At 42.2% G+C, this 26,785-nt stretch overlaps 1 protein-coding gene and 2 non-coding genes across 5 annotated transcripts in view; 2 read left to right on the forward strand and 1 right to left on the reverse strand.

The window, feature by feature from the left end:
- The window catches only part of LOC134213005 (mpv17-like protein), a 467,861-nt gene that overhangs the window by 201,107 nt on the left and 239,969 nt on the right, over positions 1 to 26,785 (forward strand). The window lies entirely within an intron of this gene.
- On the reverse strand, positions 2,262 to 2,333 carry Trnaa-cgc (transfer RNA alanine (anticodon CGC)). Its single transcript has one exon. It is a non-coding gene; the product is annotated as a tRNA-Ala (tRNA).
- Positions 22,784 to 22,855, forward strand: Trnap-cgg (transfer RNA proline (anticodon CGG)). Its single transcript has one exon. It is a non-coding gene; the product is annotated as a tRNA-Pro (tRNA).

The following is a 26,785-nucleotide window of genomic DNA, read 5'->3' on the forward strand; positions in this document are numbered from 1 at the left end:
AGTTTTGCCACAAACTACAAAAAAAGATTCTCCTTCGACCTGAAAATCGCTTGATGTCGTCTCATCGAAACGAAAAGTACAAAACCTGGCTACAAGCCATATATTTTACTGTGCTTGCAAGGTTATTTTGATCTGATTTGGCTGTTGAAGTATTTAACTGTCATTATAGAAACCTTTTTTTTTTTTTTTTTGTGTCTTTATTAAAGAGACTTTCAGCCCGAGGCTGGCTCGTCTCCGAAATAGAAACCTAAGAAATAACCAAACCTAATCTATGGTCACCGGATAATTATTTCTATACCCAACCGAAACTATCTGTAGTGATCCATCGAAAAAAACAATTATTAGAAATTTCCCGTATGCAATATGGACCAATACGAATGTAGATTATGGGAGTTCCAAAACTAGTTGCGTGTCCTTTTTTTATTTCAAAAAGCAAAAATGAACCAGTTTAAGTTTTAATTTTAGCAACTTCTTACGCTGATCAATGTGTGCTTCTCATATCGGAGCTTCAATGAGCTTTCGAGGACGCCGAACCAGATCGACCAAAAGGGCTGGATTGATTTTGTTCTTAGACGTTATACACGTCAATAAATAAGTTCCATCTAAATGTACTTGAAAATTAATAGTGTTGCAGAAAAAATGGGTAGGTTGGACATTAAAGGTCAAACTTTTAAGTAAATAAATTCAATGAATTTTTAATAAGCTGAATTCCGGTCATTCATATTTCATTCCGTTAGTCACTTTCATCCTCCGTGAACGCTTTGCTCCAATCCAGTTCCTTCCTTCCATCCGCAATAATGGCATTTTGACGTTCGCTAAGTGCGCGATTCCAATCTTTCGTGGTCGTTATTGCGAAAATTAAATTGCCAACCTGATGCCTACAGCTATCGGATTTCCATAAATTCCGCTTAATCGATCTTCGCTCCGCCATGAGATCTAGTCGTGCGCAATTATTAATTACCGCCTTGCTGCTTGCTCAGGTTCTCCAATCTCCAGCCGTGCTCGGCGACAGATGACGACGACGATGTGGCGGCGGTGCCCGAGAGGAGAGGCGCTCAAGCCAAATATCAGTGTCGATAATTTATATGCAAACGAAGTCGTTGCCACGCAAAGCGCCGCACCGCGCGCTCGCTACCTTCGCCAGCGCTGAGTGCTCGAATGGAGTGGAATTATTTTTGCTCGCACTCGATGTTCATTGCACTTGACAGCTCTCGGATAGGAAACGCCGACCTCAAGTCTATGGGTCGTCGATAGCAAGGCTGCGTTTAATTTGAGCATCTACAAGTCGCATCGAAATCCAGTTTAGGAAACGGTCATAGCTCATGAGACAAATCTTCCAAGCTGATGAACTGTGTGCTGATCTGACACGCGTTAGATACGAAGCCTTCACTGGCTAATCGAAAGAAGAAAAAAAATTACATTGGCAAAAATACGTTTATTGCAGAGGAAGGAAGCTAATTAGATATTTCATAATTTTTCATTTTTTCCCGTTTTCCAGATTAGCATCCACCATTCAAATTATTGAATTTTTGTGTGTTTATTACACTGCACACACAAATTTTAACGGGTGTTAATATTTTAAATATGAAAATGTGTTTACAAAAGCTAAATCTGAGATACTAGGAACTTCGATAGAAATCGAAATTTTTGCACCGTGCCACAGTTATCGAACTGAAAATGAAACCATAATAAAAATTCATCATTATTTATTCAGCTTTCTAACCGCCAGCTAAAATATCTACACATTAAACCCCACAAGTTACGACATTTTTGGCTCGCGTTTGCCGCAAATGTCATCGAACAGTAGCCCCAGACAGCGACAAAGAATCTAACGCATTAGATTATCTCTCCAATGGGTTGTTTTATCAGAAAATAAAAAAAAAAGCACGAAATGAAAACATAAACTTGAAACCATCCCGCCATGCTCACAGCAATATTAAATGCGAAGACTAGGACGAAGAAAGAAAATTAATTATCATACTTTATTGATATTAACTTTTAATTTCGTTTGAAATTCTTAAGCTTATTTATGGCTCTATGCTGCAAGACGGTGATCTCTAATGGTGTGGAAGAAGATGAAATAACTAGAATTAAGTTGTAGTTTTGTTGATTGTTGATTTGACCTCAACCTCTGTCCTCAAGAGGAAAACTAGTTTAGTAGTGGCGGGTGTGAATTGGACCCAACAATATTGAAAATATCGAGCGAAATATTGAACTATTTGGATTTGAAGCAATTGTTCTAACAAAAAAATCGTAAGCTGTGGAGATGCCGGGGATTGAACCCGGGACTTCTCACATGCGAAGCGAGCGCTCTACCACTGAGCTACATCCCCTGATGGAATTCGAGCTCTAAATTTACCACGCGGCACGGCTTACTACGCGATAGACGATACCGAGGCGAAGCAACTGCACGCTTGGATTAAAAGAAACCAGAACACAGTCACACTGTCGCCGCAATCAGAAAAGCTGGTCATTGTTAAAATTCCACTGTCTGTCTAAAATCCACCATGCTTACTTTTGACGTCAACAAAAGACCTATATTTAATAGGATTGAGATTATGAGCTCGTTCCGTGTTAGTGCCGACGGCGTCAACAGACGACGATAATCAATTGATCACGAGAACGGGGCGCATTAGAATGAAACCTATCAAAGCTCATTAGAGAGCTCAGTTGAACTGTTGATTTGGTGGGCTTAGCCTTGGGGCTGATTTGACATAGACGGCCATCAGTCAGAGTATACCAGCAGCAATCGTCTCGATGTTGCTGGGCAATTCATGACGGAGCAATGAGACTCATTGTTTTGGTACCCGGGTGGTGATTACGCCCCGTCATTTGACATGGAGCCGTTTGGAATAAATGTTGTCTGGCATAATGAGGCTTGAAACACATCATCATTGTACTTACTTTATTTGATGATTATTTGTCAGAATGGTAGATAATAAAGTAGCAGCAAAATAGAATTAAATGAATATCAAGTTTATTGTAGCCGTATTGAAAAATAAATTCCTAATTCCATAACGCTTTATCACTGTACATTGAATCGCATACTAACAACATCCACTATGTCAAATTATTCCTATACCAAACGGCTTGCAAAACAACACAATCGTCACCCGATAGGCTACGGCGACGGTGCTATTATTTGCCTTTCGAGATCCAACGGCCTCGAGGGGAATGAACGAAAAACACGTTTTGTTGCAGGGATGAATAATTGGCAATTAACCGGAACGTAAAATATTATCGCTGAATGTAGAGTTTTTGTCAAGCCGTGGATGCCATTGAAATTTAGCTATTGTTGACTCAGTTGCCATGCAATTACCTACTTTACTCCACAACTACCTTGCTCCGGGGGGTTTTGGTGTCAATCAGCAGGTCGAGAACTGCATCTAGTTGAATTGGCAAAGCGAACCAATTTTCGTCACTTAAATCAGAAATAAGATAGCATGTTTCCTTAGTATTTAGCAATTAACCCACACGGCATTGTGTGATTTGGATCAATAAACAACAATTGGATCAACGTCGAAAAATAATCAGATAATCAAGGTGTATAAGCGAGCAGAATAAGTTTCTTCAGACAGCACAACATCAAAATTGTAAGATATCGAAAATATTCACAAGCCGATGTACGCCCTAATCGGAAAAGTCCTCCAAAAACAATTCGAAGGATATTTAAACAAATGGTATTCCAAATAAGCGAAATAGATTTGATAATCGGTCATCGCACAAAGCGACAAAAAAGACGAAAGAATAGACAATCCGCCAGCAAAGCTCGTTATAATCATTGAGCGACTGCGAGACTTCTGTATTGTGTATTGTCAATAGTTCTAAAGAGCATATTGTTCCTTACAAAATCATACTTTTGTTATTGTTATTATTAAGGTCACGGGAGGTAATGTTAGCCTAGGATGCAATGTTGATATAAGATATAAGAAAGTTTAGGAAATCTCGCAACATTTTAGGCTCAAGAATTCTACCGTAATCTGTTTAAAATCCCTTTACTATTTGATTGTGAAACTTAAAAATAGGAACATTGACACTATATTCAGTACTGTTGATTTTTTTTTGTTCCCAAATTCTTTTACCAGTTTTATTATTTTTCAGCATTTCTAGAATAAATAACAGGCGATTACATGACAAATTAGAAGCCTTTCTAACGCATTTAAAAATGTTTTTAAAATGGGCCTTGGGCAAAAATGCTGAATGGTGTTGTAAAATAACTCAATTGCATGTAGCATTATGGTGAACGCATGGTTGTTGATTTTGTCTTAATGGATTGAACGACAATCTTACGGGTTAGGTGAATGATTGGCTAATCGTTGAATTTAAGGATTTTGAGAGGATTTTCTAATTTTTTCCATTGCAGCTCAATAATGAATAACTAATATTAAATTGTGATGATACTATCCTTTCATAAATGGTCGGGGTTCAGCCAAACTGCACCAAGCGGCTTTTTGACTGACTTACTTACTTTTACTTATGGATCCTGTACACCTCCAATGGTGCAAAGGGCCGACTTGAAAGATCTCCATCCTGAGCGATGCCCGGCTATCGCTTTAACCTGTTGCCAGGTTAGATTTCCGTCGACTTCTTTTATTTCTTTATTGAGGCTTCGCCGCCATGAGCCTCTGGGTCTGCCACTGCAGCTCCCTGTCCCGCTGGGTTCCAGTCTAATGCTTGTTTACAGATTTCGTTTCCGCCCCTACGAAAAGTGTGGCTGACCCAGCCCCACTTCCGATCCCAAATTTCTGTTGCTATCGGCCTCTGGTGACAACGACGATGGAGCTCGTTGTTTGAGATCCAATTGTGAGGCCACCAGGCCCGAATTAAATACCGCAGGCATCTGTTAATGAACACCGGCAGCCGTTGAGTGTCCTCCACTGATACACACCATGTTTCGCTAGCGTATAGCAGCACAGATTTCACGTTAGAGTTGAGAATTCGTATTTTGGTGCGTTCCTGTTTTTCCAGATATTTCTTAAACTCGCAAAGGCAGCCCTTGCTTTCTTGATCCGTGCGCCTATGTCGATCTTGGTACCGCCGTCTGACGCGATTTGGCTACCAAGATATTGGAAGCTTTCAACATTCTCCACTGGTTGCCCGGCTACTGTCAAACTGGAAGGAGTCACCGTGTTTACATCCAACGATTTGGTTTTGTTGACGTTGATGACTAAACCTGCTGAGGAGGAGCGCTCGGCAAGGTCGTTGAGCTTACTCTGCATATCAGAGCGCCGTTGCGCGAGGAGTGCAACGTCATAAGCCAATTCGAAATCATTTAGGTGCTCCATGGTTATAGGCTGCCATAACAGCCCGTGCTTTGGTTCACGGTCAATCGCATCTACCAGAATCTCATCGATTACGATGAGGAACAGCAACGGTGATAGAATACATCCTTGCCTCACACCAGCTACGACCCGGATAGGGTCGGACAGGACCCCATTGTGCAGCACTCTACACGAAATGGCCTCGTACTGTGCTTCGATGAGGCCGATGATTTTCTCAGTCCCTTGCGTCTCAGGGCGCCCCACATATTCTCGTGATTGAGACGGTCGAAAGCTTTTTCGTAGTCAATGAATGCCAAGTAAAGGGACTCTTGGAATTCGGTGACCTGCTCCAGAATTATGCGGAGCGTGACAATATGGTCCACACAGGATCTTCCGGCACGGAATCCGGCCTGCTGCCGACAGAGAGTCACATTGATCTTCTCCTGAATCTGGGCTAGGATAATTTTGCACAGAACTTTGAGAACGGTACACAGCAACATAATACCTCGCCAGTTATCGCATACAGTCAGGTCACCCTTTTTGGGCACCTTCACTAAGATACCTTGCATCCAGTCGACCGGGAAAGTTGCGGTGTCCCAGATATTACGAAATAAACAATACAGTAGTTGTGCGGGTGTCATGGGGTCAGCTTTGAGCATCTCGGCTGATATGCGGTCGACCCCTGGGGCTTTATTCGATTTCATGCTTTGGATGGCTGTTTGAATCTCTAGCAGTGATGGAGCTTCGGTATTGACGCGTATTATACGTCGGATCCTAGGCAGATCATGCCGAGGTGGTGATGGCCTGGCTGGCACTTGAAAAGTTGTTCGAAGTGCTCGAACCAGCGTTTCAGTTGGTCAGTTGGGTCGATCAATAACTAATCATTCGCGTCTTTCACAGGCATCGTTGCATTCATCTTCGCCCCGCTTAAGCGTCATGAGATATCGTAGAGGAGGCGAATGTCCCCGGTTGCGGCGGCTCTCTCTCCTTCGTCGGCCAGAGAGTTTCGGCTCTGGTTTTCGATCGCTCTATCGCGGCTTTGGCTTCTCTTCGCTCCTCTATCTTCCTCCAGGTCTCATCGGTGATCCATTGTTTTCTCTGGGTGCGCAGTTCGCCCAGATTGTTCTCCCTGGTGGCGATGAAGGCATTCTTAATGGCGGTCCATTGGTCTTCTACGCTGCCACCTTCCGGAATATCTGCAGCACGCGTCTCCAGTTCTTCAACGAAGGACCGTTTCACCGTGGCATCTTCCAGTCGGCGTGTGTTGAATCGTAGTCCAACTCTTTCCTCCTGCCGACGAATCCGCGCAATGCGCAGGCGTATTTCGCCGATGAGGAGGTGATGATCAGACGCGATATCGGCACTACGTTTATTCCGTACATCAAGAAGGCTCCGTTTCCATTTTCGGCTGATGCAGATGTGGTCGATTTGATTTTCTGTAAAGCCGTCACGGGAGACCCACGTGACCTTGTGAACCGGTCGATGAGGCAAGAGAGATTCCCCGATCACCATGTCGTTATTACCACAAAATTTTGCGAACAGCTCTCCGTTTTCGCTCATTTCTCCGAGTCCATGGCGTCCCATAATGCGCTCATGGTTCGAGTTGTCGGATCCGATCTTCGCATTGAAGTCACCCAAACAGATCTTGATATCACCCTTCGGAATTTTATCTACGACGGCATTGAGTTGACTGTAGAAGTTCTCTTTGTCTTGCAGATCGGCAGCATCGGTTGGCGCATAACATTGGATTATAGTAAGGTTTCGGACCCGTGTTCTAATAGTGTTCTAATCTAATAGGTTCCCACGTCATAAGCGCAGAGTGTGCCTGAGCGCTTAGTAGGAAGCCAACTCCGCGATGCTGGGGAGCGTGTTCATCTCGTAAACCAGAGTATAACAGAACTTGTCCCGACGGCGTTCTGTGTTTTCCAAAGTTTGGCCAATGGACTTCACTCAGTCCCAGGATCTCAAGCTTCATGCGGCGTGCCTCATTGGCAAGTTGTGCCAATTTACCCTGCTGCCCAGCAGGGTTAAAGGGTTAAAACGTTCCATGTTCCTATTCGTGTCCGTTGTTTCGCGCTAAGAGTCGGCATTCCGAATGATTTTTGAACAATTCTCTGTGAAAAATTTTGCTTGGAAATTTTGCTACAAATTGTTAATGAAAAAAAAAACAAAACAACTCCAGCGTAAATTCCGAAAAAAATTTCAACAATAATAAATTAGCACTTGTGAAAGCAAAAACTGCAATTGTGAAATAAGAATTTTTCATAAAGAAATCAAAATGTTCCACGAAAAAAGTTCAAAATTTTCATGAATAAATCAATATTAGCAATAAAGGTATGTCCATTTAGAATCCAGAATAATAGAATCATCTGTATCTCGGTAACGGATTGACGTACAAATAAGGTTAATTCATCAAAACAAGGGTAATTCACTGTATTTTAAGGAAAAATTATTGAACCAAATAATTTCTTCTTGTTTCTAGCGAAAATTCGCACCTTCTTCTTTATTCCTCTCATCAAAAGTTGCACACCTCCGGAGTCAACTTCCTTGGCACATTTGTTCCACATTTTGGTCATCTGAGTCGCATCCCGAGCTGTTTTTCCACTTTTTCCACTTTTCTTAAGCTTCCGCTTCATTACTGCCCAAAATGTCTCGATGGGCCAGGGCAGTGGTAGCTGTGGGCAGTTGCGTGGATTTATGTTTTTATCGATGAAATCTTCGTTATTATTGCGGTACCACTGGATGACTTCCCGGCTGTAGTGGCAACTCGCCAAATCTGGCCAAAACTTCACAGGACCTTTATGGGCTTTATGGAAGGTCGACCGCGGTTTTTTGAGACATTCTTCCTTGTACAGCTTCGAGTCCATCGTCTTATTCGTCACAAACACTTAGGTCTATGTCCCACAGTTGCATATCCCTTGCCAAAATCATCCATTTTTTTGCAAGTTTGTCCAAAAAGCAAACTTAAACTTCGCAGGAACTACTCCTCGTGCCGTCACCATGTAGAATTTTTGGCTAGGCAGCTGTCCGAAATCCATTTTGACGTAGGTTCCATCGTCGATGACAGGATTATCAACGTGGGCGTGCAGACTTTTTTTTCTCCTTTCGGATTCCATCTGGAATAATTTTTGACACGCTGCACGAAACTTCGTGAAATTTATACCACAGCAAGTGGGCGCCTAGGTAGACAAACCGCTGTAAAAGAATTCTTGCAGCGGTCACTTTCCGTGCCGCTGCAATACAATAAATGATTCCGGATTCTAAATGGACATAGCTTTAAACAATTACAAAAATTTTCACAAAATGGATATTTTTTTCTACACATAATCTCTATATAATAAAAATGAGATTTCCTTCCTGACGATTTAACTCGCGAACGGTTTGACAGATTTGCAAGATTTTCTCCTAATCGATTCGTTTTGGGATCCGCAAGGTTTGTATATACAAAAAGTTAGTGAATTTAACGGGGAAATGTAAAAAGTCATTAAAATGCAATTTTTGGTCAGCTTTTGAGGAAAAGAAAACAAACGCACGGAAATTGACCTAGAGTGCGGTGCTGCAAATAGTTCATTGTGACATTTGCAACACCTGGGCAATGCTACATCAATAAAGAGCAATAAAAAATAAGAAAATAAGAAAGAAAAGCAACCAAATTGATAAAATTTTCCATGAACTTCAAACGGGTTAATAAGGGAAAAATGCTTAATTTTATTGCTTTTTTATATTCTTTGATAGAAAATTTCCTTTTTTTCAATGCTCATTATTGATTTTTTCATGGAAAGGTTTTAATTTTTTGTTAAAAAAATATTTATTTTGTTGAAAATTTTGTAATATTTTTTTTCTAATATTGATTTATTTATGGAATGTTTGTATTTTTTCCGTGGAATATTTTGATTTCTTTATGGAAAATTCTTCTTTTATGTTTGTAATTTTTGGATTTAAAAGTGTTAATTTATTTTTGTTTTGTGGAAAATTCTTATTTGTTTATGGAAATTTTGCATTATTTGTAGAAAATTTGATATTTTTTTATTGCTAATTCCATGATTTCTTTATTGGAAATTTCCTAATTGTTATGGAATTTTTTTAGGCTGAGTTTTCATTTCAGTCGATATCGTATTCAGTAGAACATCGACTCATGGAAGGTCCTGAAAGTAATAAATGAAATCGCATCGGCTCAATGGACCTGCTGGACCTGCTTAGCGATGCACGGATATATCACTCAGGACTTGGTTAATCGGATCGTTTCAAAACTCCGTAATATCATGTCTTGGGACATTTTGTTTCTTGACATGATTTTTGATACTTTCGAGGATATGTACTTCAGAGCAGTTTGGCCTATGACACCCGAAAAAAGTACGACTGTTTAGTTCTTTCTATACTAGTGTTGGCAAGATCGAGTGGAAACCCCTAAATATGTACGTTAAATCCTTAAAAAAAATCGTCCTGAGAGGGTTAAATACCAAAATATAACAATAAATTCTAGAATACCAAAAGGAACCCAAAGATATTAAAGACTGTAGATTTAAAATGAAAACTTGCATTTTAAGCCAAAACTGTATAATTCAGGCAAAGGAATATTAAGGACATTGTGTTACGGTTCTGATTAGAATCATAGAATCTTGGCATAATGAAGAGAGTTTTGAGATTCTGAATGAAACTTGTATGCACTTAGAAAAACCTTCAGTTCAGTTCAGATGCTTCGCTGAGGTTAATATATCTTAAGAATTTCCAGTACCTCCAGAGCTACGGAATATCCCAAATACTCTTAGGAATCAATAGGGATATTCAGTGGTAAACTTCATAATTATTTTAAAAAAAAATCACCAATAAAGAAATTTAAAAAAAAATATATAGGGATATTTTGGAATATTTCTAAACCATTACAAATTTTTCTCAAAATTTTTATAACATATTCGTGAGTCCACATTTTTTTGGTTCCTCCTGATGCATCGACGGTGTGCAAGTTCTAGATATACTAATACCTGATACACATTACAATATGATAACATAATCAAAATTTTCGAATTCATGAAAATTTATAATTTCCATGCTGGGTTTAGTTTGATTTTGAATCAGTTAAAATTGTCCATCTTCAAAATTGATCGGATTAACCATATGTTTTAGTTATATAAGGTTTTAAAAAAAAATTACTTGAAAAAAAACCACGTGGTCAAAGGGGGGGGGGAGGGGGGGGGGTCTGCCAAATGACCACGATAAGCCACATGGGGGGAGGGGGGGTTAAAAATCTTCAAAAATATGACCACGTGGTTTCTGGATGGCCCCTTACGTTCGTACTGCTTCGGGACTGCTGCCTTGCACACCCGCCGAGCTTGCTTGTACCGAGGCAGGCATCAGGGCCATTTGCCATCGTGTGTGGGCAGTCATCTGCCGCAAAGCCGTCTCTTTCGCCGCAGTTTCCTCCGGAGATCACAAAATCCCTCTGCTGGTTGAAGCGGATCCTGCGCACGATGGCCGGCGTTGCGTTGGTCTCCCCCAAGGCACATGTCACTGGCTTGGAGCGAGGAACTGGCACTCATCTCCAGCCAAAGTAGCTCCTTGGCACAACATTTTCGAAGGAGTGACAATTCTGTCGCACAGAAGATCTGTGGCCGATCTTCTAAACAGCAACTTTGCAGAACAAGTGCACAGGTTTACAGATAGGTCACTTTCAAGCCCTGGAGTATGCATCGGGGTAGCCCAGGGGAGAAGGCGGAGCACTGAAGCCCTACCGCGACATGTGCGACATCTGGATTTGGTTCTAAAATGTAAACAACAGTGTTAATTCTCTACCACCTTTTTGTTATGGCGAGGCAATTTTTTATGCACACTTTTGTTTTCGATATTTTATCAAAATTAAACTCTCAATCATGCAGCAATATATAACGATGTGGTATGCTTGAGATACTTGCTTGATTATAAGGACTCGGAAAAGAAATTATTTCCCGTAACTAACCGAATATAAATAAAAGTTTTTTTTATTTATAAGTATTTTATAAGTTTTTATATTTTTTTATTATATATTTTTTATAGTTTATAGTTTTTAGTTATAGTTATAGTTTTTTTATAATTGTTCTATAATTTTTACTTTCTTTTACTCTCTTGCGCTGTGAGCAGTATAATTTTCACCGAAGAAAGCCAATAAATTAATTTTGATTGAGTCATGTGGTGATTAAAACCATGCTGATAAGAATTAAATTTGTGAAAAAATGATGAGGGTTGTTACGCAAATTTCACGATTTTTGCGGATTTCGCGGTTTTCGCTGATTTAGTTTTAGTGAAAGTTTAATAAATTAAATGTTAGATCAAAGGACGTTTATTTGAAAATTAGTTTTATGTTTATTTAGATGGGCCTAATTTTCATTAAAAAATGTTATTAAGAACAAAACTTTGAAAGCTATTAACATTTTTTTTCGGATATGTCCAAGTCTTATTGAACGACATGCATTACACTCTTATGAATTCTTTAAACAAATGTTATGAGGAGAGGGACGCCACTTGTTGTCATTTTTAGTCCATTCTGAACCATGTCGCAAACAAAGCATGTCTATTGGAGCACATGAACACACATTTCTCGCTTAACTTTTCAAAAGGACCTAAGTAACATTTTTTTCATGATTTAATTTGAGTACTGCAATCAAAAGCTTTCATGTTTTTCTGTTGATTGCGCTATTCAAATTAATTCATGAAAAAAATGTTACTTAGGTCCTTTTGAAAAGTTAAGCGAGATTTCCATCTTGTCAATTTCCTTGTAATTGGTATTTTCGTCAGGAATTCTTCCATAATGTTGGAACATGTTATATTAGGATAAAAGTTCCGATAGCAGTCGTATAGATGTTCTTATAGTTGCGGTAGTGTTGTTTTTACACAATGTACGTATTTAACGCAGCAACCCATATAGTCTAACAATTTGTTGACCTGTCATTACACGAAATAGAGGAAAAGAGGTTGAGAATTGCATCAAAATAGGTAAAGTATCACTAAAATACCTTATCTTTTATCTACAGTTGCGGTAGTGTTCCTATAGTTGCGAATGGAGCACTCTTCGTTTACGCTATAATTGATGACCTTTGGATTACGTTTTTAAGGTAAGCCAAATGAAGTCTATATGGTGTAAGCAAACAAATAGTGGTTGAACGAGCTTAGTTCTTCCACTATTTGGTTATCTACCCTACATTCATGGCATTCACCTAAAACGAATAAGCGGAACAGCAGGGACTTTGTACCAGGGCTTGACGACCCCTCCCCATGGCCACTGCGAGTTAGACCGGGACCATCGTCCCTAACCCCTAATCCCAAGGCGTCAAGCGACCCGTGCCGAGGGGATGCATGGCCAGGGGGGTGAAATAATAAGCTAGGCCTTTAACGGAGCCTGTGGGGTACATAGGCACCCTCCACAGTAATTGTCCCTTATCGCGTCATGCTGGGCTCTGGCGTGGTGAACCTCTTTTCCCGAGCAACTCGTGGGACCAAAATGGAAAACCAAGGCAATTCTTCAACTAGTGGTAGTAGTGTAGGCGACAACCCCTTCGCAAGAGGTGGGTTGTACAGGTCTCCGCCTAGGAGGCCAGAGGCAATAGTCGGCAGCTCAATGCGCAGCGCCAGCGTGGGTCACTTAACCTTCCTCTCGGCTAAAAAAACGCTGGTAGAGGTTATTGACGGCCCATAGCTTGTGGAGGCGATGAACCGCAAACGCGATGAGCTTTCGGCCTTCAAGGTGGCGACGGAATAGCTGGACGCCATCATCGACTTTGCGTCATCGATGTTGGACGCCAAGCTGGAAACGGCGGTCCGGACGGGCAAGTGCGAACCCGTGAAATCTGTGGAGTCGAGGTCTACCCAGACTGAGGCCCAAGAATTCGCGGATTTGGGCAAGGTCGAATCGACCGAGGGCGTGCCAGCGAAGACGGTGGTGCCAAAGTCTACCCAGACTGAGGCTCGAGTATTCGCGGGCACGTCGGGGGTGACTGCTCCAACGGAGAAGACACAAAAACGGGGGAAACAGTCTCCAGGGGATGAGCTCCCTGAGGGCCGCCCCAAAACGCGGAGGATTACTACCCCGAACAAGGGTAGTGGGGCTGGGAAGCTGAACCCCGGCCAGGTACCTCCAAAACCGGGGGAGGAAGGACCTGGAAAGGTCCGTCCACCCAGGAAAGACTGTGGTAAGGGGTTACGGCAGGCCGAGAGCTCTCAGCCGCCCCAGACCAGGGAAATAGAGGGGGATGACGCCTCCTGGACCCTGGTCAAGAACAAGAGGAAACCGAAGACGTCAAGGGCCGAAAAGAAGGCCCAGGCGAATGAGGGTAGCAAGAAGTCTAGGGTAGGCGCCAATCGCTCCAGGGGCGATGCCCTAGTCATCAAAACGGACGTCTTGAAGGCAATGAGGAGTGACGTCAAGCTCGGTGAATTCGGCGCCGACGAACGTCGAATAAGACGTACCCGGATGGGCGAGATGATCATCGAGCTAAAGCGGGGCGTCTCGCAAAAGGGCGCCGCCTACAAGAAGTTGGCGGAGGCAGTCCTAGACGAGACGGTCAAGGTGAGGGCACTCACGACGGAGGTGAATCTAAGAGCTCGTCACGGCACTGCGGCGACAGTGTGAAGTGGAGGCGTCCACCGTAGCCGTTCGGCTACGAAAAGGTCCGGCAGGGACACAGGTAGCATTGGTTCGGCTATCTGCAGCGGACGCCTCCACGGTAGTCAAGTTAGGGAGCGTCAAGTTGGGGTGGTCGGTATGCCCTGTGGGCATATATGAGCAACCCAAAGTTTGCTTCAAGTGCCTGGAACCGGGGCACAAGCAATGGGACTGCAAAGGCCCTGACAGAAGCAAGCTCTGTCGACGCTGCGTTTTGGAGGGACATAAGGCACAATGCTGCACGAACCCTCCCAACTGTTTGATCTGTTCCAGCAAAGCTGCGAACAGCAAGCCCCCCATGGGGGGTTCGAAGTGCCCGGCGTTTAAGCGTGCTGCAAAATCACAGTGCAGGTAACGCAGCTAAACCTGTACCACTGTGATGCAGCCCAGCAACTGCTGCGTCAGACAGTTGCTGAATGGGGGACGGATATCGCCATCATAGCAGATCCTTACCGGGTACCCGCCGGGAACGGTAATTGGGTCACCGATGGGTCTAAAATGGCGGCGATATGGACAACGGGGAAATACCCAGTCCAAGAGTTGGTGTCTTCGACACATGAGGGCTTCGTCATTGCCAAAGTCAACGGGGTCTTCTTCTGCAGCTGCTATGCGTCTCCTCGATGGTCGATCGAGCAGTTCGGTCGAATGCTAGATTGTTTGACGGCTAACTTGATGGGGCGTAGGCCGGTGGTGATAGCGGGGGACTTCAACGCTTGGGCCGTGGAATGGGGAAGCCGATCCACGAATCAACGGGGGCAGATCCTGCTGGAATCACTGGCCATGTTTGATATGGACTTGGCTAATGTCGGTACCAAAAGTACCGACGACGAGGTGTTTAAGGAAGCGCTCCGCCGCGAGCACAATACTCTCGGTCTGAGCGGCGAGCAGCTGGTAACAGTACTCTCGCGTGCATGCGATGCCACCATGCCTAGGAAAGTCCATCCTAGGAATGGGAGACCACCGGCTTACTGGTGGACTCAAGCAATTGCGAACCTGCACCGCGCCTGCCTACCGGCAAGGAGGCGGATGCAACGAGCACGCACAGAAGAGCAGCGTGTTGAACGACGGGTGGCGTTCGTGGCAGCTAGAGCCGCTCTGAAGACTGAGATTAGATCAAGCAAAAAAGCCTGCTTCGAGGGCCTGTGTCAAAGTGCCAACGCGAATCCATGGGGTGACGCCTATAGGGTCGTAATGACAAAGACAAGTGGGGCGTGGGCCCCTACAGAGCGGTCTCCAGAGATGCTAGAGAGGATCATCGCGGGGCTCTTCCCACGTCACGACCCAAGTCACTGCCCAAGCAACCAGAAGTTCGGATAAGAAGGGCTATTTTGGCTTAATCAGCTCTCATTTTAAGTAATTTTTAGTATGGTGGGAGCGTAAAAGTGAACTTTAAAGTTTCGTTAAAGATGCTTGGAACTTGATGTGAACCATAGTGAACCAATTAGTTCGGTTAAGAGTAAATTTAAGTAAAATCTGAACTTCTGATTGCTTGGGTGGCCTCCCTTTGTGGAGCTGCCAGGGGCCAGGGTGGCCAACGAGGGAAGAGTAACTGTGGCGGAACTTGCGGGGATTGCACAGTCCCTTAGTGTAGGTAAGGCGCCAGGACCGGATGGCAGAGATGCATCTGAACACGAAAACGCGTGTTCGTGTTCAAAACGTTCTGAACACTGCACACTGTTCAAGAGCACTGACCTAACCTAGCAACTTGTATCCTAGGAAAACAAATTAAAGCGACAGCATGCTGCACATTTTTCGGCTAGAAGTAGAGAACGTGGGCATCTAACGGATAGAAAATAATCAAGCATGCTCGTATGTTATTGCATTGTTCCAAATCTAAGCAATCTTAGTTACCGTGATCGTTTTGCTTGCGTACCAACCCAGTGCACACTGAACTGTGTTCAGAGCAGTCTTCACGAAAACATGAACCGCGTTTAAACAAGTGCAGTTTTCCCGTGTGCAAGTTCACACTCAAACATGCATACTAGATCCAAACCGAGTTCATCATAAACCGAACCAAAATCGCACCCGGTTTGAACACGAGTGTGCGCCCAAGTTCAAACACACGGGTTTGAACATGGAAGTTTAAACATCAGTTTATACACAGCATGCTGTTCATCTGTTCATATTGGTCAAGTGGTTTCTCTTCTTGAGTAGCAGTGATGGCCTAGTGGTAACTCGTTTGGCGTTCACTCAGGGCATTAGTGTTTGAAACCTAGTCTATGGATTTTTTTTTTGATGGCACATGAATAGTTTAAGTTTTATAAATGCCACTTTTCAGCCCTTGTCAGGTGGTTTGCGCTTGGTCCGATATTTCAATATCACAACAATTTGTTTACTCAACATTTTGCATACAATCTTCAGATATTATTCTTAATGTTCATAACAACTGAATATTAGGTGCATTTTCCCGGTAAGACAACCGGCAGCCTCCAATGTAATGATTATTTAATTATTTATTATTTAATGATTATTTATAATCTCTATGCAACCCAGAACTTCGCTTCAGATTCTCGGTATATTTATCAAGTACCACTGCAAAGTAGAATAAATTATCCTTATATAAACGTGTCAGAAAAATCTTATCCCAAAATTTTAGAAATATGAACTCATCAGTTTTTTGGTGGTTGCAGAAAAAGAAATGCTTTCCGACCTCGAAAATGGAACAAAAAGTTCCGTTCAGAGCAGATTCGAACCTAAGACGTCCTGAATGAAAGGCCTGAATCAAGACCTCACCTCTATAAATGCTTCGTTATGAAAGTGCGAAAAATTTGCACAACATGTTTCAATTTTTCAATCATACCTTCATTGAAATTTGGTCAAATTCTCTTATTCGAGATATGAAGGTAACAAGGCTGGGAAACGGGAAGAATCAACAATAGTTTCCCTAGCAACCCGTTCATTTATCCAAGCGTAGCTTTCTCGTGTGCAAGCGCACATGTTTGAACCCAAGTGTAAACTCGATGTTTGAACATTGTACTTTGCGCCTGGGTGTATCGGAGTTCAGGCTCGTGTTCAGATTGCTATGTGCAAGTTCGAACATAGCAAGCAATGTTTGATTGGGTGCACAAACTTACGTGAACATCTCACACATGTTGCACCTTGAAGACTGGTTCAGAGTTCAAAACTAGGAACACCAAGGCACGCTCTTGGCTCATGTTCTGTTCAGGATGCATCTCTGCCGGATGGTATTCCGAACCTGGCCATCAAAGCGGCCATTGCTGAGGCTCCCGGGATGTTCAGATCAGTCATGCAGAGATGCCTGGACGATGGAGTCTTCCCTGAAGCATGGAAAAGGCAGAGCTTGGTCCTATTGCCAAAGGCGGTAAAACCACCAGGGGATCCGTCGGCATATAGACCAATATGCCTGCTTGATACGGCGGGGAAGGTGCTCGAGAAGATCATCCTCAACAGGTTGTTGATACGCACGGAGGGTGCGGATGGTCTATCGAGTAACCAGTTTGGCTTCCGAAAGGGTAAGTCGACCGTAGACGGTATCTTGTCGGTTACCAAATGCGGAGATAGCTATCCAGCGTAAGAGGAGGGGATTTCGCTATTGTGCAGTAGTGACTCTCGACGTGAGGAATGCTTTCAATAGTGCCAGTTGGGCAGCTATTGCAGATGCGCTCCTGCGTCTTGGAATTCCCGAGTATCTGTACAAGATTCTCGGAAGCTACTTCCAGAATCGAGTATCGGTATCGGGTCGGAAGTGCGTTGACATACCTCAGGGGTTCCGCAAGGTTCCATACTAGGTCCGGTGTTATGAAACGTCATGTACGACGGTGTCTTGAGGTTGAAGTTCCCGGTGGGCGTGGTAATCGTCGGCTTCGCTGACGATATCACGCTGGAAGTCTACGGCGAATCGATCGAAGAAGTGGAGTTGACTGCAGCCCACTCGATCGCAATTGTGGAGGGGTGGATGAGTTCCAGGAAGTTAGAACTGGCTCACCACACGACTGAGGTGGTTGTTGTTAACAACCGAAAGTCGGAGCAACAAGCGGTGATAAGTAGAAATACTAGAATAAGAGATCGGCGAAGACGCCATCTTGTTTCCAATCGAACCGTCAAAAGCGGTTCCATTTCGACTTGTTTACTTTTTGCATCCATAAGAAGCAAGCAAAAAGTTCAAGTGCTGCCAGTATCATTTTCACGATTTCATGCATTTTCATACGTTGCCATTTCGACAGTTTTTCACTCCGCCGGTCTCTGGTTATAGGGTTGCTAGTGATAAGGGCAGGCAACTGCACGGTCACCTATGAACGCTCCATCAAACTCTTGGGGGTAATGATCGACGATAAGCTCACCTTTGGTAGCCACGTCAATTACGCCTGCAAACGTGCCTCCACAGCTATAGTGGCATTGTCCCGGATGATGTCCAATAGCTCTGCGGTTTATGCCAGCAAGCGCAAGCTTCTGGCTAGCGTTGCTCTGTCCATACTGAGGTATGGGGGCCCAGCTTGGGGCACGGCCCTGCGTATTAACTGCTACAGAACGAAGTTAGAAAGTACGTATAGGCTCATGTGCCTAAGAGTTGCGAGCGCGTACCGTACCGTGTGGCACGATGTACTTTGCGTCATCACCGGTATGATGCCTACTGACATCGTTATCGGTGAAGACATAGAGTGCTTCGAAATGTGCGGCACCGACCCTTCCCACCTTCCGAGGACATAGGGCGTGGTAAGGCAACCTGGAAAGCACGATACCATGGTGTTCTTCTAAAAAAGCGAGTCACGATGTTCGATGCTGCGAGAACACGCAGCTAACCTCGAGGGTGCGTTATGCACTGGCCCCCTTTTGAAGCATTACTTTCTGGTTGTACCGAAGGGACGATGGGCTTGGCGGCAATGAAAACGGTTCACGCTATGTTTAAAGACAACTATTATGCAAAGTGAATGCACCTCGGATGTTAAGCCGTTAGATCATAGTTTTTGACCTCTAGTTTAAGGATCTGCGTCGATTAAAATATTTCACCGGTGAAATTTTGACTTTTTTACTATTTAAGGTAATATTTTTAACCTAAAAACCTTTTCTGATTTTTTAAAATTTTTTGAAACAAGTTATATAGAATTAAACCACAACTTTTTTTTCCTGATGATTTATGAAACATTTTCATATAAAAACATTTTTCATATGATGAAAATAGAAGAAGTTATATTAAAACTACTGCCAGTTTTAAATGTTCTTAAGGTTTATTATGAACAGATCTGGAGCCTTCCTTAGCCGTGCGGTAAGATGCACTAGTACACTAAAAGACCATGCTAAAAGTGGCTGCGTTCGATTCCCGGTCTTATCTAGGGCATATTCTCTCCTTCCCTGGGCATAAAGTATCATCGTAGCCTAATAATATACGAATGCGAAAATGGTAACTTGGACTAGGAACCTCGCAGTTATAACTATGGAAGTGCTAAATGAACACTAAGCTCCGAAGCGGCATATCTGAGAGTGGTTGATATAATGCCAATAAGAAGAAGTATTATTAAATTTGAGAACATAATATCACTCTTTAACATTTCAAATCAACAAAAAATTAAAACTACGAACTAGATCAAAGTAGTATTTATGTTCTGTATTTCAAACTTGATTAAACCTCAATGGACGTCTGCATTATATGACCACTGTTATATGCTACCACCGTGGATAACAGTTTACTTGCATACTGTTCGTGGTTATCTGGCATTTTGTAGTTTTGCTAGATAGTATAGAAGTTTCTGTGGATGGCTTCCGTTGTTTGCTTCGTATACTTTATAAGGCCTCCCTGTGATGCGCTCAATTCAAGAACATGGAATTTAAAAATAAGAATTTTTTTGGTGTTTGGTAGCCCAGCTACTATCCAGCTATCCACAAAACTGTTACAAAAATCTCGTATGGCGTCTGAATAGAAGTCCATCAATGTTACACTAGAACAGCAATCAACTACCTGTTTTTTGCTACAGGGCCGAAAATTTGGTAGACCAATCCCACCAGCTAATGTAGCGCTGGAGGAGGGGTTTTCTCTAAAATTGTGTCATAGTCTCCTCCTTCCAGAAGATGATTATGAACACAATTGAAATATACCTAATCGAGCATCTTTCTTGACCTGTCCAGTGTTAAATTCTATTTCTATGGTAACAAGTGGACGGTGCAGGGTTGCTGGTTTTTTATTAGACACATATGAGATATGCAGTTGCACAAGAATTTGCTATCGAAAAATGAAACGTATGTTCGGTGTCAACAGTATTTTCAATATAACTTCTGCTACTTTCATCATATGAAAATTGTTTTTATATGAAAATTTTCCTTGAAGTGTCAGGAAAAAAAAGTGTGCCTGGATTTTATATAACTTGCTTCAAAAAATTTTAAAAAATCAGATTAGATATTTAGGTTAAAAATATGCCCTTAAATGGTAAAAAAGTCAAATTTTCACCGATGAAATATTTTAATCAACACAGATCCTTAAACTAGAGGTCCAAAACTATGATCTAACGGCTTAACATCCGAGGTGCATTCACTTTGCATAATAGTTGCCTTTAAACATAGCGTGCGGTTTAGCGAGTCGGGGATGCAGTCCTGCCTCCCTCGTTTGCTTGGAGGTGGCCCCTAACCCCGCACTTCCTGGACAACCCAGGATGTCTGTTGAGCAGATTCCCCCTCCATTGCTTAGGAAGAAAAAAAATACACACACATACACACAGACATCACCTCAATTCGTCGAGCTGAGTCTTAGTATACGAGAAAAAACTTGTTCAAAAACTGTTCTGCGTTGAGCGCAGACATTGGCGATGGTTGCGCAAGGAAGCGTGCCTTGTTTCTTCAGTTCTCTGTGTACTGAACAGTTCTATTCGATATACTTCACCTGTGCTCAAAATATTCAAGTTGAAATCGTCACACGAATCATAGAAAATAGCTGCTCTATAATCGTCATATGTTTCGCCCCATCCAATACCATATGCGTTCGGGTATACCCCGTTAGGCATAAGTACGATAGGCATAAGGACGATAGGCATAAGTACGTTAGGCCTAATGGACGTTAGGCATAACGGACGTTAGGCATAATGTACGTTAGGCATAATGGACGTTAGGCATAAAATGACCCAAAGAACAGCCTATGACATAAAGAAGGCAGAATTATGCCAAACGTCCATTATGCCTAACGTACATTATGCCTAACGTCCTTTATGCCTAGCGTCCATTATGCCTAACGTACTTATGCCTAACGTCCTTATGCCTAACGTCGCGGACCCTATGCGTTCATATCACCCAATATCAATACTGGAGACAGCGCTCCGAAGATGTCGACGTATAAGAGAGGCATCAGGTTGTTTTTAAAGAATTTACTTGAACTTACGACAAAATTCTCAAATGAATTTCCTCATAATTTCTTATGGGAATTTTTGGAAAGATTTTCCATAGATATTCTCGGAAGAACTTCCGCTGACAATTTTGGAGTGACTTCTGCATCAAATCCAAGAGCAGTTGGTCTTCGGCAAACATTTCCAAAAAAATACCGCTAGAATTCCCTGAGCATTAAGCTCAGACATTTCTGGGATGAATCTGCGCACAAATTATGATTTTATGCAGGAATTCTCGGATGAATTTTCCCAGATATTCTCGGATATTTTAGCAGAAATTCCAGTAAAAACGGTCAAAATTAAAGGTCGAATTAATTTCCACTAAAAATGTTGTTGGTTTTTCTGCATGATCTCCTAGAGAAATTTGTTACAAAAATTGAAGGAGAAATGATGCACAAATCACGACCTAATTTTTGCTAAAGTTTACGCAAATTATTCTGCCAAATTTCGAAAGAAATTTCTGCTAATATTTCTGAAAATATTCTTGGACTGGATGGATTTTCTAGCAATAATCAACGGAGCTTGAGCAACTATGTTAGATTTTGTGTTATTTGTTTCTCGATTAAAATTCAAAAAATTGTTTTACAGAAGTTTTGTTTAAAAAAGAGGCTGTATTGTCTAATTCCTTAATCTCTACACAAGTTTGTCTTGTGATCAATTAGTACAACAAAGTTGTATAATTTATTACTTCAGAGGAAATTGCATTTTGACAAATTTTTCATTATTGGCCAAGTTTATCTTATAATCAATTATATTAAATCTGACCTAACCATTCTTTGTATATCAATGCATCTTGTGCCGAATTATACAAAGTTCGATCATCGACGACGGAACAAAAAATGCCAAAACCATTATCATCGTTCAGTAAATTGTGATAAGAAAATTAATATGTCACGCGGATGTTGCGCGGAATGGATTCCATGTCGCGCGGAAATGGCGCGGATTTGATTTTAGTTGGTGCAGATTTGGCGCGGAAAATATTTCAGAATCCCTGCAGTTCGAAAAAGATTCAATTTAGGTGAGTATGGACTAAGATATGCGAGAAGAAACTTGACTCTGGTATGAATCTCTAGGCCTTTCATGTGACAAAAATCAGATGTTTTTAAACGTCTCGTGAAAACTACTGTCGCTCTTTTTTACCTATCTTGGTAAAGTGATCGCTACGTCACTATCCAAGCCGTTCATGTGGGGACGTTAGGCAAAATAACAGCGATTTCAAGTCAACAATGCTTGTTCTCACAATTGGCCCACTGCTTATCTTCAGTTGCTATGCACTTCATACATGCCGCTCGCTTGTGGTATCAATTGTTTCTTTTCCTTTTCCTTCATTACTTCCATCTACGCCCTTGTGCTTTGAGTAGGTAATAATAATTAGCACCGGTATAGAATCCAATAAATCAGTTCCGATAATACTAGCTCAAATGACCTACCCTACCAAGTCTTACGCCAAGTCCGAAGTTATGACAACTTGCGGGTCTTCTGTTTCATATGGCCATAATTTTGGCCGGTTGAAGGATTTATTTAGCCTTTTAAATTTATATACCCATTTAAGATATGAGCGTGTTGGCTCGTTGGTCTAGGGGTATGATTCTCGCTTCGGGTGCGAGAGGTCCCGGGTTCAATTCCCGGACGAGCCCAAAGCATTTTTTTTTTATTCAATTTGACCTGGTAACCAAATCCCTATATTGCCTCACGCAGAGAGCAGCGAGGGACACTGTAGTTGGCGCACATGATGATGAACCGAACAGAAAGACGCGGTAGTAGCAAAGCAATAAAAATGACTAACAGGCAACAGCGTCATCACTCTCATATACTTCGCTACGTAACAAACAAGGCGGCCGCATGGAATGAGAAAACCCGGTGAAGGTCAGAGCGCGCCCGTCAAGCGCGAACGATGACGCCCACTTATGCCTCCATCATCCATGAGGTTGTTTTCGTCGTCTGCCGGTTTCGAGCTGCCGGTCGCCGCGGTCGGATCGGAAAGCAAAATGCAGAATCGACGCGCCGTTCGGCCGACGGCCGACGAAAGTCAGCTGTTTTTTATTATTACCCCGCACAGTGCATGAATCGCACTCTCGGTCTGTTAAGGTAAGGTGAGGTGAAGAAACCGTGCACGGCAGCAAGCAATTCGATGGACAGCAGAAGCGAATTGATGGTCACTGCACTCAGACAGTTCACACTCTGCGTTGCACAGTGCGGCACCTTAGAAAAGGAGCTGCTTGATTAGAAAAAAGTTGTTGCCAACCAAATGTTTTAAATTTTCATTCTATTTTAGGAAAATACTGGTTAGGTTACATATAATATTGATCAACTAATCAAGCCTTTTATCATCATGCCTTTCCTTATACCTTTCTGCTCAATCTTTGATGGGGAGGAAACAACTATTCTGCTCAAAGTATCCTGCCTGAGCGAGGATTACGTACGTATACCAAAGCTGGATCGGTTTGTCAGTCGATGGGATGGGGTTGCACGAGTCTGCATTTATAATCACTCACAAGTCATCGCTCAACCAGTTCAACCCCCTCATGTCCGTTATGATGGTTGATGACTGTTGTTGGTTCGGGAAGTGTAAACACAACCCAATGCATTCTTCGAACGAACACCGCTGCCTGTGCTCATTACACGCGACCGATGGGAATGGATAGTGACTGTTTATATATTTTGTTGCTTCCGTTACCGAGGCGGAGAAGCTGTACGGCTCAGTTAGGTACGAACGATGCGTTGCGATTGAAGACTGAAATTAATATTGATTTTGATGGATTTCCAAACAAAGGTTGAGTTGAAGGCCAGATTGCACATATCCTATGATGATGGGTAATGGTTTGCAAATTTTATTTAAAGTTTCTGTTCCATACTTCAATCAACAATTCGCCATTTGATGCTAAAGACAGACTTTTGGTATAAGAGCAATGAAGCAATGTAACCGGAGCTAAAAAATCTAGTATACATTATTTTAAAGGATATCTAACATAAAAGTCGCTGGTCGTAGTGGGCCATGGATTTTGGATTTTGATTCGATTTGAATTTGAATTAAATTGAATTTGGATTGCATTTCACCATGATACTAGTAGAGAAATTCGAGACGCCTAGTGGCTGGAAATCGTCCGTACTTTGGAGTCCGCAAGACGCTCCGATCGAATAGAGTTCGGTAGTCTTATAAGATCGGTATGATCGATCAGGTGGAACATGACTTGCGGACCCTCCGTATAGACAAAGTGTTTGGCGACGTGTAGCCATGGATGGACCGAGCCGAATGGAAAATAATCTTTTGTACTGCACATGCCACTTCGGCATCAGTCTGAATAAATTAATAATTAAATTAGATTGCATTTTAAATTAATTTAGATCAGAATTGAATTGTATTGTTTAAATGCAGGATTAAGATTTAATTTTAAATTAATTCGAATTAGACTTGAATTAGATTTGTAACGGATTCGAATTAAAATTGATTCGGAATTGAATTGGATTTGGGCTTGATTTGGATTAGAATTGGATTGAGATTGGATTTGGATTAGAAACGGATTGGGATTGGAATTGGATTTGGGTTGGATTTGGATTGGATTTGGATTGGATTTGGATTGGATCTGGATTGGATTTGGATTGGATTTTGATTGGATTTGGATTGGATTTGGATTGGTTTTGGATTGGATTTGGATTGGATTTGGATTGGATTTGGATTGGATTTGGATTGGATTGGATTGGTTTGGATTGGTTTGGATTGGTTTGGATTGGTTTGGATTGGTTTGGTTGGTTTGGATTGGTTTGGATTGGTTTGGTTTGGTTGGTTTGGATTGGTTTGGATTGGTTTGGATTGGTTTGGATTGGTTTGGATTGGTTTGGATTGGTTTGGATTGGTTTGGATTGGTTTGGTTGGTTTGGATTGGTTTGGATTGGTTTGGTTGGTTTGGTTGGTTTGGATTGGTTTGGATTGGTTTGGATTGGTTGGTTTGGATTGGTTTGGATTGGTTTGGATTGGTTTGGATTGGTTTGGATTGGTTTGGTTGGTTTGGATTGGTTTGGTTGGTTTGGATTGGTTTGGATTGGTTTGGATTGGTTTGGATTGGTTTGGATTGGTTTGGATTGGTTTGGATTGGTTTGGATTGGTTTGGTTGGTTTGGATTGGTTTGGATTGGTTTGGTTGGTTTGGATTGGTTTGGATTGGTTGGATTGGTTTGGTTTGGATTGGTTTGGATTGGTTTGGTTGGTTTGGATTGGTTTGGATTGGTTTGGATTGGTTGGATTGGTTTGGATTGGTTTGGTTGGTTTGGATTGGTTTGGATTGGTTTGGATTGGTTTGGATTGGTTTGGATTGGTTTGGATTGGTTTGGATTGGTTTGGATTGGTTTGGATTGGTTTGGATTGGTTTGGATTGGTTTGGATTGGTTTGGTTGGTTTGGATTGGTTTGGATTGGTTTGGTTGGTTTGGTTGGTTTGGATTGGTTTGGATTGGTTTGGATTGGTTTGGATTGGTTTGGTTGGTTTGGATTGGTTTGGATTGGTTTGGATTGGTTTGGATTGGTTTGGATTGGTTTGGATTGGATTTGGATTGGTTTGGTTGGTTTGGATTGGTTTGGTTGGTTTGGATTGGTTTGGATTGGTTTGGATTGATTTGGATTGGATTTGGATTGGATTTGGATTGGATTTGGATTGGATTTGGATTGGATTTGGATTGGATTTGGATTGGATTTGGATTGGATTTGGATTGGATTTGGGTCGGTTTTGGATTTGGCTTTCAAAGGTTCAAATATTTCCCCATAGGAATTATCGTTTTTTGGATGTACCGAATCGCGATTGTTGGCTGCTGATTTTTGATTATGTATCGGATTCACTATCTGTGCAGGGAATCTTCCATTGTTAATAATTAGAGCATTACGTGGATTCCTTTGTCTAAGCCTTTTCAGGTTAAATCCGCATACGGGAAGCGTTCTTATCTTAATCAGTTCTATCCACGGCCGGCAGGCCCGAAATGGAAAACCATCATCATAAAAATGCAGGGAGCTTAGCTTTGCGTACCTAATCACCGAAAAAAAAATAAACACACAAATGCGACCCCTACAAAGCCGGAATTCACGTACCTAATCAGCAATTACTAATCGGCATCCTCCATCATTCATCCGACCGTTTTGGACGGCTCTAGGTTAATCATTTCCTCGTCATATCAGGCAACCATGCAGCTATCTGTGTTTCAGTTGAGTCAGTCAGTTTGGTTGGGCGTCAGCTTTCGCAAGCAGTAGAGGAAGCAGGCAGGCAGGCAGGCAGGCAGCCAACCAACCAACCACAGACAGACGCTGACTTGGCTCTATGCCCGTAACCTAATCCGTGAAATGAAATATTCAATAATCCGACTCGACACGCCGGCTGTTCAGCGAAGCAATGAACAAATGGACCTAGAGACAAATGTCGAGACTAGATGTACAGTGGCATCCCGATTTTGTAAGAAGAACGTTTCCTTCGTTTTATTGAAACAAAATCATATTTTGTACTCTTATAAAGATAATTTGTTATTTATTGTTGTATTCAGGGCTGCGCAACTGATAAATTGAAAATAAAATACACTTGTTTGAATT

This window comes from Armigeres subalbatus, chromosome 1, assembly GCF_024139115.2.
Source record: "Armigeres subalbatus isolate Guangzhou_Male chromosome 1, GZ_Asu_2, whole genome shotgun sequence".
In the NCBI taxonomy this organism is placed as follows: domain Eukaryota; kingdom Metazoa; phylum Arthropoda; class Insecta; order Diptera; family Culicidae; genus Armigeres; species Armigeres subalbatus.